Here is a 16,460-nt window from a genome sequence, read left to right on the forward strand (position 1 = left end):
TCTCCTTCACCTGCTCTCCTTTGCTTGGCCAAATCAGTACGTAATATTTCTTAAAAGTCGTAACCTTTCATAAAACTTATTTTGGAGGAATGATAATGGATCACAGAAGATGAAAATATCACAGAAGAGCCCCTTTCAATCCCCATACCTACATGCCCATGCATAAAATCATCTTGGCGTTGACTGATGATTTCTTCTAAATATGACAGATCACGAATTTCTAGCTCATTTGTTTCTTTCTCTTTCATAGAAGATCTGATTATCGGCCATGAAATTTACCTAAATAAAGATTGTGTGTGGAGCAGATTTTACGCCTTTAATTACAAAGAAGAGTTAGTTAACGTTGCTGTACCAGCCTTCCTCTCTGTTGCACGCTGATTCCACGCAGCCTTTCAGAAAAAGGAGTGCCTACAAAATGGAACTGCTACAAGGAGGGCAAAGCTGGGAGGGGATCTGTTGTAAATGCCTAGCCTAGGTGCGTCCCTGGAGGTTTTCTGGCAGGAATTTGAGCTTGCAGAGTCCTCAGTTCAAGTGTGCTTGTTGGGAGATCCTGATTGCAAGCCTCGGTTTTTAGAAGGTGAGCGGGTGGTTCATAATTTGGGGAGAAGAGGGTGCTGAGCTGCCTTGCCGTCAAACCTTCTGACTGCAACGGTGGCAGGTCTGGCTTCAGTTCTGAGAAGAGAGAGGGGTTTTTGCCAAATTTTCTAACCCAAGTACCTGCATTGTTACATGCTTAGCTCTGACATGCAAATACTGACGCTCATACATATGTATGAATATGTCAGTGTCGGTCTTCAGCCGTGGATAGCTGTATGCTTGACTGGCATGTGTGTTGCTGATTACTTGATTCTTGGATTCCAATGATTTTTTGAGACAGCTGAAACCCCAATTTTTTGCATTTTGTTTATTTAGTGAAATAGGAAAAAAACGAAAAAAGAAAAAAAGAAGAGAAAGGCGAAGGTTGATTTAAGTTTGGAGGTTTGTTTTTTTCAAGGTTTTTTTTTTTTTTTCCTTTGGCTTTGGTGTTTTCTCTTAAGCTGTGTTTCAGCTTGCAGCAAGTGGTTGGCCACCCCTACCCTTCTGGTTCCTTGCTTTCTTTTACACTATTCCAGAACATGTTTCATGCCTTCCCTCTTTCTTGTTTAGACTAAATTAGCCAATGAACAACCTGACCCAGCTGCTTAGCTGTTCCCTGATCTGCATTTTACTTCTTAATGAGCTCAGAGTGACAAGCTATTTAGGCTGCTTGTTCCAGCATCAGCTCTGACTCCATCTGTAACTTTAGTGCCACTTCTTTGTCAGCAATGCCAATTACAAATGTGTGCCTTTCTAATTTACAGCACTCTAGTTATAACGCCCACGCTGTGCTCCGTGTGTTCTCTCTTTGCTTCTACTGTTTGTAGTCACCTGAGCAGACCTTCAGATTGTCAGAGCAAGGGTCTGCTACATGGCTGGCATTGATCAGCTATCTATAGCACCATATACAATTTGGCACTGCATAGATCGTTTGCTCCCTTTCATCTGCCCTGAATTTGGAAAGCTCTGTCGGTTCACACGGGGTTCTACAAACCTGTCTGTGCGTTGATCCTTCTGTGAACTGGCAATCCTGGAGCAAATGTGTTCCCTTGCATATGATACCGCAATATGGGAAAAAGAATTACTTACTATGCATCTGTAGGGCTATATTATATTTTTCTTGGCCTCCTCTGCATTCATCTGCAGAAAAATCTTAAATATGTTCCTCTTTTGCCCGTGAGCAATAACTACAACTTGATCCATTTCTTTGTGTGTATTGTTAAAAATGCAGAACATCCTCAAGTCTCTGCTCAGGCAAATACAATATCAGTAAGCAGTCTCCATTTCTGCTGGTTTATAATATGGCTTATTGAGTGGCTGAAAATTGATCTGCTCTTTTCTGTTGTTGCTGCTGCTAGGTGTGCACTGCCTGTTGACCAGTTGGTCTTCTGAAGAGTAAGACTCATATCTAGAAAGATGTTTCAGGGACCACTAAAGGAAAGAATCTGTTTGGCTCCTTAGCTGCTCAGACAGACAGTTCCTCAGATTTAATAGCTGGTGTATTTTAAATTAATAAAAATATATAACTTTTTAACATTATTCAGAATTTACTTTTTGGTTTTAATTCTGTCATGATTCTGTTGCTATTCCGATTGGTGGCTGGATGTGAAAAGACAATTATAATCTCTAACCATGCCAGATTATATGAGAACAAAATCTTAGACTGTCTGATTTCATCTGAAAGTTTACCATGAGTGTCGTTTCCACTATTTTTTTTCTCCCTGTTTGCACTATTTCTTAGCAACTGTGGATCACCTCACAGTAACCCTCAATTATTGTAAACAGAGAGGAATGAGGGAAATCCCAATAAAAGTATCAGGTGGGATATGATTCATATGTGTTAAGGTAGGGCAACAAGGTTCCTGTAGTTACCAGGCTACATTTCTTTCATCAGATCCCATGGTGGTGCTTTCAGCTGAAATGCGTGTGCATCAGCCAAGGTATTCCTGAAATGATTAAGCCCTTTATCTCCCACGGACAGTGGAAATAGAATTTGGTCTGATGTGCAGAACAAAAAGCAACACTTAGCATCTATTTCTACATTATTATTTTGTCTTCAGGGGGAAAAAATTCTTGAGTCTTGAGATAAAATTGTTACTCACAGGATAAAGGTGCTAGAAGTTGTGAGGTGCACTTACATACGTAACAGTCAGAAACTTTAAACCAGAAAATGTGCTATCAGAAAGTTTAGGTCTTGAGTCTGTAAAACTATAGATGTAGGTTGCTGAGTTAAAATGGTCCCCAAAATAAGACTGTGTATGAATTAATTTTGAACCATTTATGATCCGTCTCTAATAACTTTTCCTTTATTAGAAGATTCACTCCATTTTTTGGTAAACAAAAATATAGTGAACAAGCATTTAGATTTTCCTGAACAGCTGATAAGTAGACTATACAGTTTGTTTACATTATTAAAAATGCTTCCAAATTTTCAAATTTTGTCAGAAATTCTACTTCAGATATTTTTGCAAATCATTGGGAAAAATCACAAAGGCTGACATACACACGAGCATGGTGGATATCTGAACATCATATGTCATGTTTTATGTTAAAGAAGCATAGAAAAGGTAAGTGATGGTGGTGGCCAAACCTGTGACTTAATTTTTAGTACTGGAGGATTCAGTTTGTTTATTGTTCTTTTGAAGGTTCCTCCCTAAAAGACCAGAAAAGCTTTGAAAATTATGACCATAATTCTAAAATAATACCATTAGAATTGGTGGGTTTGTCTTCGGAAATTAGATTTGCTTTTATTCTCCTGTTTTGAGTAGCTTAAGTTCTTCTGAAAAGGAAGAATTACAAAGGCTTTAGTCTACTTTCCAGAAGAGAGATAGTATTGATGTCTAGTAGTGAAATAACTTCTTTTAAATTCTACTCCTGTGTAAGAAGAATTCTGTCCCATAAGAAGACTTTGTCTTTATGGTTTTTTAAGTCTATTGCTAGTAAGAATTAAAGAATTTATTTTAGATACATTATTTTAGCTGCATTAAGAAGATGTGATTCTGATCACAATGACTCTTTGCCACTCCTACTTTTCCTGTCTTTCCGGGCATTTTTTGGAAAACATGCTTTGGGAGCTGCCAGGGGAATGAGTGTAGAGGTAGGTCCACAGATCTTGCTTTGACCTGTCTACTCATCAGCTGGTACAACAGCTACAGAGCACATCTGCCAGCTAGCACAACTTAGGGCAGTCCTGAGGTTTCTCAAAACAGCACTGGGGATGAACAGTCCCAAGAAGGATGCAGGAACTGGGACTGTCTCTGCCACCACTTTTCACTACTGCACTGAGAGTACTTTAGCCAAGGCAGGAAAATCTGGCAAGTGAAAAAATCTGGAGTGTTATAAATGTGTTATTTTTAAATAGTCACTTTTAAAATGCCCAGGATCAAGACCTCCTTATTAATTTCCATTGATATTTCATCAGCTGCAGAGCTATTTTGTTAAGATCAGTAATTCTTTCCCAACTTTTTACTTTTTTTTTTTAATGTGGGTCAAAACTAATAAATTAATACATTTTAAGTTCAAAAATATTCATGACAATATTTTAGTTTTACCTCCTGTATTACATAAGTCATTGAACTTCATCTTTTAATTTCTGCATTGAACCTTATAACTTGCAGCTTAACTAGAACGTACCTTTTAAAAAGCTGTCCAGTATTGATTTAAGGACTCCCACTGAAAGGAAATCAGCTATGCCCCTCTGTAATTTACTCCAGTGATTAATTACCCTCAGTATTAATATTGTGCATCTTATTTTCAATATCTCTCTTTTTTAATCCAACATTTTCAGTGGGAGAGATAGGAGACTTTTTACAGTGTTCTATGGAGAACTGCTCAGCACTGATCTATATGAAGCAAAGATAGTGTCACTACCTTATTGCTCCCTTTCCAGATGTAACAATTCACCAGTAACCTTTTGAAGCTCATTGAGTACTACAGACATACCTTTAAATAGGGGCTCAAGTATGATATAAGCTCATATCTTTACCTCCCAATGAATGCCAGAGAAATACTTACTTTTACATGGGATCTGGAGAGTGAGCAGTTGTGTGCATCAGGGGGCTAAGACTGTAGGTACACTTACTCCCTGGCCTGTATTAAGTAACCTCGAGGAGGTAGAAGTTAAGTCCTGCCCCTAAGTGCATGTCTGAAAATAAAGTGATTATACTGGTTGGTAGAGAGCAGAGTTTTTCAGGTAAGGATTTTTCATATATTTTCAGACATTTCAACATGGTGATGGACATGACTGGAGGGTATCAGACTGGAGCCTCTCCCCCTAATTATGAAACGTAATTGTTAAAAGGAAATCAAAACCTTTGCTTATTTACTGGCTAAACTGAACGAGCAAGAGTAGACATTGGCTAAGAATTGGTTGCATTGCCTTCAGTGCAGGCTAAAGTCTCTTGTTCGCAAATTAAACAGTACTTTTGGTATACATTTTTCTCTTCATTTCTTCATCTCCAAATGTGCTTTAGTCCTAACCTAGAGGGACCACCTGTGAGCGAGAGGGTAGTTTAGTCTCCATGCTTATTCACTCCTTGGTCTCTCTGCTGAGACTGTCAAGCCAAGAATGCCAATTAGTTCAGCATTAACAAGCCCCTTTATGTGTTCTATTGGGCCTAAGAATTGACAGCTTCAATTCTGAATTTCCTTGGTTATGTGGATTTATGTTAAATTCTTGTTTCTCATGAAAATGCTCTCAAGCCTCTAGTTGGGCTGTAACTAATTGTTTCAGAATTAAAAGTGGGTGCAAATGAAAACCTGGTCAGGTTACCCTTGGACTTGGATACACTATCAAAGCTAATCTGTACAGATCTTGCTTAACTGTGTTTACAGCTTTCCTCCGAAATAATTTTTTTCTATCTAAAACTGTGAAAAGTCTTAGTTTTATATTGATGGCTATGCAGGTGCCTGATCCATGAGCAAAAAGTGGAACTTGAAGCAAGCCCTGTTCAAAAACAAATTTTGAAAAAGGAGAAGTATTTTAAATACATACGCTATATAAACTGCCTCGTACGCATTGAACATTTGGTTCAATGTTAGCCCATGCCTGCAAAAGTACTGCAAGTGCTGGCTACTTATAGACTACATAGGGTAGTTGTGCTTTCTCCTGTGCTACCCCACATGCTTAGGAAGGCGTATGGGTAAACTCCACAAAACCATGCTATCTCACTTTTAGTATTTGTCATGCCCTCTTAAAAGCCTTCATCACAAGAACTGCAAAGTAAAAAAAGAAAAAGAAAAAAAATGGCAGTGATTAGGCTACTCTATTGCTCAGATCACAGCATGTCCCAGGATCCTGTATTTTCTCATTCTTTCCCTGTGCCAAGCCCTTCCATTGAGCTCTTTTACTAGATGTAACAGGAGTGAATTTTTTGGCATAGGTTCCTACCCCTGCCGGGGTAAAAGTTTATGACATAGATCCCCATGTTTCACAGTAACACCAGCATGCAAGAGTCTATAAGCACCTGCAAAAAAAAGGGCAAAATTAAAGAGATTGTTTCTTACTCTGCTTTTCCATTGACTGTACAACAGTAGTCAGCATGTCTGAAAAATGTCTCCATGCATGTTGTTTATAGCTCTGTTGCATTAGTCAGCTTCCTTTAATAAATCAGATACAAGTTGTGACATGTTGTTAATTCGATCACTAATAACCTGCTCAAATTGCAAATCTATGTCAGCAGGTTGGTGTTGATTAAGTCATAGTCACTACTAACATATTGTTTTAAATGACTGATAAATTTTATTTGCTGTGGTGATAGACTGCCTGCTTTGCTGTATTTGGTTGTGGGCTTATGGGGGATTTTTGTTGCAGGGGGCTTTTTGGTTGGGTTTGTGTTTTTTTGTCTCCTTGTAAGCTTAGAAAAATGACACAAATGGCCCTGAGGTGGTCCTCTAAAGGCCTTTTTCTCCCCCTGTTTGCTGCAAAGAGAGCTGGTAGCCACTAGAGGGGAGGAGACTGCCGGCTTTACTGAGCACTCCAGCTACAGCTTGAAGGTGCAGAGGCTGTCACCAGACTGGTTGCCCAACGAAATGGTTTAAAATGTGTTATGAAGGTTAGTAAAAAAATAAAAATAAAATGTTTTTCCCTCATGCTCCCACTTCCCTTAATGCATTTGAAATATTAACTGCTCAGCACATGGGCTATCTTAGGAGGGTTACTGTCTCAGGTGATAACTGGGGGAGGGGAAAAAAGCCTACGGTAATAAACATTTTAAATGTTATGTCTGAAGGCAATGTGTTAAATCTTTCAAGGTAAATGTTTAATTTTCTATGGAAGGATGCTGGAAAATTAGAGTGTAGTCTAGGAATAACAATCATTTATTTCCTATGTGAAATTAGAAGTTTTGATTTTGTGTGATCGAAGTTTCCAATCATTCTGTCCATTCCCCTCTTCCCTCCCCCCCCCCAAACTATTGATGCTGAAGATATGTCTAAACTAGTAGAAAACTTAAGTATCATTCTTACAAACTTTTTGAAACATATGGTCTGTGTTGTATGTAACCAAATCTAAGCCAGAATAGCAGAAAATCTCATTTTATCATCTGTAGATGGATAAATATATATTTCTTTCTTTATATATACAGTTGACCTTTTTATTTTATTTTTTAAAACAGAGTAAAATTCTTGGTATTGTTAAAGAGCTATAATGTAGAACTGTAGCTTGTTACACTTACTCTCCTGAGTGTAATTGCACTAAGATCATTCAGTTTCCATTTGGAAAGCCAGTGGCAATTACTGGAATACAATGTATCATGCATTTGCTCACTGGATATAAAACGTATATACTAATTCGCAATAAAATGTAACAGCTGTCAGTGCATTTTCTGCTCTGTTACTTCAATAAATTGGAACTCTGACTAGAAAATGGGAATATTGCATTTTTACACACTCCGTAATGTGTTTGCTTTTTGCAAATACAATTTATTTTTTTCATGACAAAAATTGTGGTTTGTTATTACTGCTAGTGGATAAATATTCTTATATCAGAATGAATTACACATGGTATCTGTAAAGAAGTAGTAATATTTTCTGCTTTTTATTGTAGCCTGTCTCCAGTAAACAAAATGCACTTAACCTACTTCTGTCATATACTGGATATTTTTTTACCTTTTTTTTTTTTTACCTTTTTTTTTTTTTTTTTTTTTTTTAAGCATTGCAATGGTTGAGGGATGGTGGGAGTCTATTTTACCCTACCTTTGCAGTTATTTGAGTAACTGCTTAGCATTTTATAGGAGACTGTTATTTCTCTCTTGAATTTATTTTTATTTTTATAAACATATATAGAGATAAATAGTTCTGGAAGACAGTTATTAACCATGACTCGTCACATTATGAACTAGTGCATCTGAGTTTTATTTAAGATAAAATGCCTGCACATTTGTGTAATTTTGTTACTTGAGGTCAGACTTTTCACAGATAATTAGCCTTTTACACACTGTGAAATCAACCTGCATTGGTTATTTGGCTAGACTCTTTGCTTCTGTTCTTTATTTCCCAGAAGGTTAACGTGCTGAAAATCTAGCTGCAAGCACATAGTACTGTCTCTTTGTGTTGCTAATTATCCCGTTGCATAATTATTAATATCAGGAGCAGGAAGAGGAAACAAGCACACCAAATAGTCATGAATGCTAGTGTTCTGGCAGGAAGCTAGTCCTGCATTAATAAAATGTGCCTGTGCCAATATCACAGAAGATAGGAGCGTTCCTTGTTAAGGATCATTTATTAACTGAGATCATCTTTTAGTTCGCCTTGGGGTAATGACTAATGTCAATGGCAAATTTCACAGTTGTCTAGAGAAATGAATTAAATTTGTAATAAAAAGCCCTTCGGCTTGTTGTACATGTTCATTTATTGGAGTAGTTGAACTAGGAGAACTGTAAGGCAACCAAGAACATTGGCTTAATTTTCCTTACATATAATAGTGACCTTTAGCTTCATATTGAAAAAGTTACCTATTATAGACTGGTAAATTAAATGAGAAGTTCCTCTAATGCAAAATAAACTAAGTGACTGAGCTAAGTTAAACGGCCCTTGAGCTTATGAGGTTTTTGGCAGAAACAAATTCTTTTTTTTGCTACATCTGTTCTGCACCAGCCTTCTGAAGATGGTTTGATATCTAATCAGTCAGATAAAACATTACAAACTGGGATGCTAAGGAGTAGTTAGAAGCCCGTCCTATAGTATACCAGGATGATTACAAACTTGGGACAGTACAGTGACATTTTTCTCATTGAAACTGTGGTTTGTTTGAAAACTTTCAAATGTTCTTTATATGCTATCTTTTATATAAAGTCAAAGCAACCTGCATCCATTAATAAAAAGGGTGTGTTGGAGTTTACTTTTTAAAAAATTTGTATGTGCATTGAAAAACAGAAGAAAGTTTTTAATATTATCACTGCAGAGAATAAATACGAAATTTACAGGAAAATATCAAAATGTAAAGAGAAATGGCATGCGCCACAGAACAGACGGAATGAGAATTAAAAGACCTCTCTTTTCCTAGGTCAAAGGAAAAGAGAATTTTTGATTTTGGAGTAGATATATTTTAGTTTTAGGAAAGACAATAAGCCCTGTCCCACCACCAATTTAATACAGACTGCATCTAACGTTTAGTGTGGTGGGTTTCTCTCTTTCAAAGAGAGACGAGACAACACAAAAAAAGTATGGGGGAAATACCAGCAGACAGCAAAGAGAAAAATACTGCAGCTGTTGAAAGAAAATGGAGGTGGGAATATTTACGTTTACTTTGCCATCAAGACCTAGTAGGGTTCAGGATGTGCTTTTATAGTGACTCCCCAAAATCATACTGCAGTTCTTGGAAAATGGTCAAAATCAATGCAAGAGTGCTGTCTTACTCTGCCTGTTTTTCAAAGTTCATGACAGAATTGCAACATCAATGTTTTCAAAATCACTTTTTTATAAATTCTCCATTTAATTCTGCGTAGTAGGTGCTTTTGTGTGATCTGGTGCTGGAATCCTATGTTTATTTCCATAAAATTTAATATGACAATCACTTAGCTTATTTACTCTGAAGGTTCTTGAAGTTTTAAAAGTTTTGTAGATGTGAAATTTTCTTTCTGCTCTATTCAACAACATAAAATAACTTTTGAAAATCTAGTGATTTTAATGGATACTTTCCCCATAAAATAATATTTAAAATATATTTTCATCTGAATTAGAGGATGTTCTTACTATAACTGATGAGGCTGAGCAAAAAAAAAAATTGAAGTGACTAATAAAATCATGAAAATACAGCTGTCAGTATGAATTCTTAATGGCTCCCATTGCAAACCATAGGTTATTGACAGACATGCAGACATAAGAAGTTTTTACAGAATTTTGGCAACTCTTGTCTACAATATTGTTGTGTGACCAAGTCAAGAGTGAATTATTTCAAATGTAAAATTAGGCTGTGGAGGAAAGGTTATAGTCAAGTGTAATATCCAGAGATTGTAATATATCCACAGGGAGTCAGTGTTGCCGGGGTTCTTTTTTGCACCAGTCAGTTAATGGACCCAAACTAGGGAGGCAGAAAATAGGGAGTTAAATGCAGAGGTACAAAGCTGCTAATGGTTACTGTTTATTTTTTCTGACAGAGAAGGTCAACTTTAATTTTGCATCTGTCACATGCCTGAATTCTAATGTATCATGTTAGCAGCTTTTAAGAATATTCCGGAGATGGTTACCAGAAGATAATGCAGAGATGAAGCATGGTGGCATTCGCAGGTGGGGGAGGGAAAGAGAAGCCTTACGTTGTCCTTTGGTGTAAATCATTGTTAAGTTTAGTGGGACAGCTATCTTTCTTTAAAGTCCAGACTAATATTCATGGCACAGACAGGATGATAACTAATTGAAGAAAATGGTCACCTACGTGGCTCTGAGTAAAATCTAAAACTTTATCTTTTATTCCATTTTGAAATCCAGAAAAAAACGCTTATCCTTTTCTTCAGCAGTGAAAAAGGGTTTTGTGCAGCCGCATGTAGTGAAATTGCATTTTCTCACTAGCAAGAATGTATAGTAGCAGGAGACTTTCATTTCAGAAAGGCCCCTCTAAAATCCGGCCACTGAAAGTTGTGAGTATGGTAAGCAAGCCCTGTGTTTTTAAAATAAATATTCTAATGCCTGTTTAGAATGTGGGCATGGGCATGTATAAAAAGTGTGGTTTGCATAAAGATTTCAGTATGTTGATTTAAGTGGATTTTTGTTTGTTTTTAAGGAAAGAAGAAAAAATTGTAATCAAAGCTAAAACTTGATCAGTGACAAAAAATTCTAATTTTGGAGTTGATAAAAACAGTGATCATATACAGGTATTGATAAATTTCAATATACAGTTCTATGAAGAAAGCTAAGAATTTCTTTCACATGTAAGGAAAAGGAGAGTAACTCATACATAATTTTTTTTCCACAACTTTATTTCTTTGCTGGGTGGTGTGTGATCAATAATATAAAACCTTATAAAAAACTCCATGAAACCAATGTCCTTGCAGCCAAAAAATATAAAAGTGTGTAATTATTGTGCAATTAAATGAAATGATTGAATATGTATTTTCTTAAAATTCAAGTGCTGTCATCAGCATTTACAAAATTAATACCTGGAGTAGCTGCAGCACATGTCAAAATGTTTCAGAAATTTTGGTGTGAGGAATATCTTAAATTTGGGCTATTGTTACACAAGTCATCCAAATATGGATTTAAGTGGCTAAGTTTCAAAATACTCACTCACTTTTGGGCTTTTTGTATTGTTTTATTCTTTTTTTGCAATTCTATTAGCCCTTTAGGAAAAGATCTTTCATCTCTGCTCTCTTTACTTAAACTTAATTTCGTATTTTCTACCAAGAGGCATATTCTATTTTGGATTTGTTCTGGTTTTAATTTTCCACCTTTGTAAACTGTGGTATTTACTTTTCACAGCCTTAGCTGACCAAGAAATACAGCAACATAAGAGAAATAAAGCAGATATGGGTGGGGTTCTCTGAAACAAATTCATTTTCTCTCTGTGCATTTCTATGCTGTGGAATAGACTTTATGCTTATTCACACAGAGGGAGTTTAGAAATGTTTTTAGAAAATGCAGATGTGTAAAGCATTCTTAATAAGGATGGGAAAAGAGTTTGCACTCCCCTTTTAACCACTCTCTCACCTCAGCCCTTTTCAGCATGTAACCTTATTCTCTGTGGGATTACTTGGATGAAAACCAATTAGAGAACTGCTCACACAATATAAATGCATACAGATTAGTACAGATTGAACGGTACCAATGCCAACTAATCATACAGTATATAAAGTCCTAAACAATAAAGATATTAAGGAATGATGGGGAAATGGACTCATATTGTTATAAAACTGAGCACAAAATGGAAGCAGCATAAAACTGTTTATTTAAATAATAAATAAAGTATAGGTTTTCTTTTGCCCCCTCCTTTTTTTTTCCCTTTGTGGCAATCTGCCCATAGACAAAACTAAGTATACCAAAGAAAAGTCAGCCTACATGTTTTTCAGGGCATTCCCCAAGCCTTCGTGGTAAAATTACTTTATTGCTGCTGGATTTTGTCCTTTAACTGTCCGTCCCCTTGATAACCTCGAATGCAGAGTTTATTCTCCAGCTGGGATGAGAATGAGAAAATGGTCTCCTCTGAGGTGGATGCTGATGCCACTACAACGGTGTCTGGGAGGGACAAATAGAGACTGTGACTATAACTGAGTCATTTTAATGCATGGCCCCCAAGGACTGTGTGACCTGAAGGGCTTGTTTTGCTGAGGGAAGCCTGCAAGAGGACGACAGCAGAACCATGAGATCAGCCATTGCTTCCTTTTGTGTTGGTGTTGTCAATTCCTGGCATTCCAGGGAGGATATTTTAAGGAAAATATAGAACTTTTTTCTCCTCACTACTGTTGCCCAGCAGTGGAAATGGAATGATGAAAAAACGCAAGTCTCCTTCAGGTTTTATGCTGTCTTCATGCTATAATGTCTGTTCTAATATGCCTACAGCTTTGGTCATTTGTTCTTCCTTTACCTTTTATTCATTCTTTTTCTGTTAGTATAAATAGGAAAATGATTAAACTCTAGTCTTTCTGATGAACAGTAAGCTCTTCCTATCTCCTTCTTCTAATGTTCCTTTGTTTTATATAATCATAGTGAAACCTTCTCTTTTTAAAGTAATATCATAGACAATTTTCATTCTGTTCCTAATTAGAGCCATGTGAGGTACCTGTTATTTACTTTAATATTGAAAAAGCTTTTTAATCCTTGAAAAACATTTTGGCAACGGTGTTGAAATAATATGAGAGAATTTTGAGTGTCCTGCTTCATAACTTTTCCCAGGCATTTGTCTCACTGATCTCTTAGCTGCTGGACTGAATTGTCCACTTGCAATTATATTGAAAGAGACAGAGTAAGAAGTCTATCTAGATATAGCTACAAATCAAAAGAAACACACATAAAAGAACTGAGTCATACTCAGTTTGGAAAAAGAAACCCTTAACATAACTAAAGGAAGTGGAATAGTTTACAGGAGGGATTGGTGTGTACATTGGTCTTCTCCAGAACAGCTGTCATTTTTAGATCAGCAGTGATTATGCATTGAGTTTTACTCTGAAAGTGTTTACTATAGCATTCAGGAAAAAAAAGGCTAATTACTGTAGTCACTCTCTGTACTATATAGTGTCTGCTTTTCTCTAGCTTCAAAGAAGAGAGAAAAGAAATCCTTCCTACCATGGTTGTTACATAATTTTAGCTGGATTTTTGTGCTCAACTTTTGATAGAGATGTGCAGGAACTCAAATGTCTGCATTCATTAAGCTCTCACTCCTCAGTTCTGTAGCTGCAATCCAGAGCCAAATCCTGACTGTATGCTCAGATACTAATTATGTCCTAAAAGGAGTGTTGGATTGGCCCTTGTTCATGTGGCACCCTCATCAGATGTCTAGGTGCTGTAATTTCCTTAGCTGGAGTAGTCTAATAATGATTTCCATATCATGAAAAAAGACATTTTAGAAGTGATAGAGAGAGCAAGAGCCAGAAGAGAATAATACCTAAGCAGTGTGACTTAGTGCTACAGAGCAGGAGAGAGCAGCAGGGGCCTAATGCCTCATATGAGTCCACGCAATCTACTCTTCTCTTCATTGTTTGCCCAGGTTTTGGGGAGTTCATGGATTGCTGCTTTGGTAGAACTCTTCATTTCAGACCTCAAATGAAAACACTCATGAGCAAATATGACTACTGTGTTGGAGCTTCTGGATTTTGCCTGGAGATGGGATCACTAGGGTTATTCATGTCAAGTCTCAATGAATTTGAAGGAATACTGACCTTTTCCAAGAAGAATTCAGACCTAATCATTTGAACTTTTAGAGGGAGCAATTTTTTATCATTAATATGAATAATTTCTCAGATTTTCTAGAATGAGATTTATTTTTTCTCAAATGCCTTTCATTACCATTATCTTAATATTTCCCAGCTCCTTGGTCCAAATGGAGGAAGGAGCCAGCTGTCTCCATTCCATTGCTATAGAATAACCCTCCTCAAAAGGCAAAAATGTGCCTCTTTAGTTCATCTGAACATTTAAGCCATATTAGCAAAAATATTACTCACTATAACAACAAACACTGAAGATGAATATTTTTCATTTAGAGCACTTTGCCACATTACCTATCACTCCCAGTTAAAGTAAGCATAATTTGAAAGGAATTATTAACATATAGTAAGAAGGACTATGTTATACCATTGGTCACTGAAGATTTATTCTTTTTTCTTATCTGTCACAGATTTGCCAAGGACCAGTCTGGGAACTGAGGTATCGCAAGTCTGAAGGGTTTAAAATAGGGAAAAACCTGTTAGGTCATCAACTCCTCCCTTCTGCTAGGAGACATTTGTTACTGACAGTGTGGTCTGAAGTGCTTTGTCCACTTCAATTTTTAATGACACTTGCTGTTGTCTAGAAGTTCTGGCAAGAGAAACAACATCTTATAGAAAAAAAAAGCAATCAGTGGACAGATACTAATTCAGGAAATTATATGGAAGTTAGAGGTTTTATGTGAGCTTTCTGAAGTCTCAGAAGGCATCTGTCCAGAAACAGTGAAATAAGTCTGGGCCAACGTGGGGATACGTCTACAGTTTTTGAACATAAACCATAAATGATAGCAAAGCATTGATTTTTAATAACAATTTTTATGTTGTTCTATAAAAATGTATTGTAGGAAAAAGTAAGGGATGGAGGGTTGCATTTGAGTGGACAAAGGAGAAAATTAGCTGCCAAGGGTAATAGAATCTGTGCAGTACAACACTATTTCTGTTTCAAGCAGAGGACGGTGTAAGAAAGCAGCACAGTACTTACTGATTCATCTCAAAAAGCATGCTGAATCCTGAAAACCTGATAGAACTAACAAGATATCATGGGTGAATTCCTGTTCCCAAACAAGTGAGCAAAGATCTTGCCATTGACTTCTTTGGGGTTAGGATTTCACACAGTAGTTGAAATTTCTGTTGTGCGGTGTGGAGCTGAGAGGTCACTGAGACTTCACCTCATGAATATGTACACACAGTGCTATACTGGGAAGTGAAATGTGGGCTTCAAAGAAACTGGGAGAAATCAGGCTGGAATGCTTTCTGTACCATCTCTTGACCGGGTCTCATTTCTACTAGGCTGATACTAATCCCAGACATTCCTTATGAATTTGCATTCCAGAGAACAATAACCTACCTGAAAGACTGCATTTTCTCTAATTCCCTTTTAATATCCTGTTCGTGTTCCTGAGTGTATAAGTAATTGATATGTTATTGTTATGCTTAGATTTCGGGGGTATTTTTGAATACTATCTTCAAGGAAGTGGTGTCAGGGCATCATGTGAATTGTGAAGGAAAGGAATGCCATAGCTGACTACCTCCTGTGACCAATAAATCTCTGTGCCATGCTCTTTCAGATTTCACTCTGTCATAGATGCTGTCAGTTCCAGGCTTCCTGCTGGTCATATTTACTATCCTGGGCTGTGGGGGAGGGGAGGAAAAGCTGTCCTCCAAATAGTAGAGATCTTACTCAGTGGGAATCCTGAAGATCAGGCTGAAGGCCTTGAGTGGATTACTGGTATATTCCTTCATAGGCATGATGCTTCATTTTGTACTGTTTGGACCATCTGTATGCGCCTTGGATCCTTTTGTAACACTTATAGCAATAATTTTCATTGAGCTCATTCTCATCTCTAGTTTTAATTATTTAGATTTAATATGGAAGGAATTATAAATATGGCCACCTAGTCAAATTGTGAAGGATGTTCAGCATATGTGTTCATGAAAACCCCACATTTTTACAGATTGCCCACACTCAATACTAGAAAATCTTGACCAAAGAAAAAAATATTCTTTGGAATAGTATAAACAGTGTATTTATGAGTATAAAATGTTTGGAAGAGTATTGACTCAATCTGATTTTTGTTCATAATTTTCAAAAATTATCCTTGTTTTCACTATTATATTTCACAAATCAAAACATTAAAAAATGCTGTCCACTTTTATATGTTTCTGGTACCCTGGGAAAAGTTGAACGTTTTTGTATTAGAAAATGTATATCAGAAACATAGTATCCATCAATAACCAAAGATAACTAATCTTTTAAAAAATTAGACATTCTCAGCCAATATTTGTTATTCATGCTAAATCTGCTCCCTTTATTCATTTTTCATTTCTATACCAGAAAAAATTTTTAGCAGTGTTAGTCTGAACATTCCCCACCCAAAACATAGCATGACTATAGGGATATCTCTATGAAAACCACCAATTTTGCTATATAACTTATTTTCCTAATAATGGTATATAATAATGGTATATAATAATTTTCCTAATAGTGGTATAAAGAAAATTGGGCCACATTTGTCACTTCCTCAAGACAACACATCT

The 16,460-nt window shown here is 36.6% G+C and overlaps 1 protein-coding gene across 13 annotated transcripts in view; it reads left to right on the top strand.

Annotated features, from left to right (window-relative positions):
- The first annotated feature begins 448 nt into the window (after positions 1 to 448).
- The window catches only part of LOC148224898 (uncharacterized), a 384,098-nt gene continuing 368,086 nt past the window's right edge, over positions 449 to 16,460 (top strand). For 12 of the 13 annotated variants that reach the window (XR_015801636.1, XR_015801631.1, XR_015801640.1 and 9 more), the window contains exons 1-2: positions 450 to 577; positions 6,504 to 6,629. The gene's annotated coding sequence lies outside the window, so the exon portion shown is untranslated. Of the gene's footprint in view, positions 578 to 6,503; positions 6,630 to 16,460 lie in introns of all 13 variants that reach the window. The other variant, XR_015801629.1, reaches the window with a different exon arrangement.

The sequence above is a fragment of the Sturnus vulgaris genome, chromosome 2 (assembly GCF_052056855.1).
Source record: "Sturnus vulgaris isolate bStuVul1 chromosome 2, bStuVul1.hap1, whole genome shotgun sequence".
NCBI classification, from domain to species: Eukaryota; Metazoa; Chordata; class Aves; order Passeriformes; family Sturnidae; genus Sturnus; species Sturnus vulgaris.